The sequence below is a fragment of the Nerophis ophidion genome, linkage group LG19, assembly GCF_033978795.1.
Source record: "Nerophis ophidion isolate RoL-2023_Sa linkage group LG19, RoL_Noph_v1.0, whole genome shotgun sequence".
Lineage (NCBI taxonomy): Eukaryota > Metazoa > Chordata > Actinopteri > Syngnathiformes > Syngnathidae > Nerophis > Nerophis ophidion.
The window spans coordinates 14,270,636-14,272,126 of record NC_084629.1 but is presented as its reverse complement, the minus strand read 5'-3'; positions in this window follow the sequence as shown (position 1 = coordinate 14,272,126).

Here is a 1,491-nt window from a genome sequence, read left to right as displayed (position 1 = left end):
TTTCCTGCTATATGGTGGAAGTTTATGTTTGAAGTCCAGTGAAGATAAAACAGATGAGAATGGCTTTTATTTGCATGAAACACGCCACATTTTGAAGGAATTTGCGTTTTTGTGCGTAGATAACGTGCTTGTGAAGTACTGTACACAGTTACTGTAAGCCTAAAACTATAATCTAAATAGATTTTTTTAATTGATATGTTACTAATCATTTTAAAATAAAACATAATCGGCCATAGTTACAAAAAAAAATTGATGGAAAAATACTTCCAAATATCAACCCTTAAGCATTTAAAAAAACATTTAAATTTAATCATGGAATTATAAAAAAATATTCAAAAATATAATTGAAATACAAGAATATGAGTAGCATAGACAAATGCACAATTTTTATATTATATTTTTAGTTGTTTATACAACTTTGGGTTATGGATATTTGTCTGAAAATGTATATTTTGGTGGAAATAACTAGGTGTGGCCAAATTATTCTCCGCATTTGACCCACCTGGGAGGTGAGGGGAGCAGCGAGAAGCAGCGGTGGCCCCGCCCGGGAAAAATTTTGGTGATTTAACCCCCAATTACAACACTTGATGCTGAGTGCCAAGCTGGTAGGTATGAGTCCCATTTTTATAGTGTTTGGTATGACTCGGCCGGGGTTTGAACTCACAACCTACCGATCTCAGGGTGGACACTAACCACTAGGCCACTGAGAAGGGATTGTAGGAGCCTAAATGCTGTTCAATTTACATTTTATGGAAGGTATGTGCTTTATGTTTACTCAGCCAAAAGGGGACTATTTACTTTATTTGCATAGGACGGAAATGTATAAATTGAATGCTTAGAGTAATTATAAGGCTCACCTTATTTGTAATTATTACATTTGTCTAAATAATTTGATGACGTAACTTTTTGAATTGCATATATGCCGGAAGGATCTGTGTGGTCAGAGGGTTTTTGGACGCAAGCTGTTATGGGTAATGGCAGTCAGGTGCGGTGGAATCGAGCCATACAGTTTTTTGAACTCACTCTTACTTTTTCTAACTCTTTGTTACTGTAACAAACTAGCTTTATTTTGCCATTCATTTGTTCCCACATCGTTATTGTTTTACGTTTTTGAAGTTGATAAGTAAACTATACAAAACGAAGAGGAGCGTCTGGCGTTTTGTTTTGTTGTTGCCACAGCAAGCAGAGCAGGAGAAAGTAGAGGAGCGTCAAGCTAAGGCTACATTAGGAATCTACAGGGATTTTATTAAACATAAAATAATGAATAGCAAAATTTGGGGGTGGCTCGCATAGTAGAGCGGCCATGCTAGCAACTCGAGGGTCCCACGTTAAATCCCCGCTTCCGCCATTTTGGTGACTGCCATTGTGTCCTTGGGCAAGACACTTTACCCACCTGCTCCCAGTGCCACCCATACTGGTTTAAATGTAAAAATGTGATATTGGGTTTCACTATGTAAAGCGCTTTGAGTCACTAGAGAAAACGCGCCATAT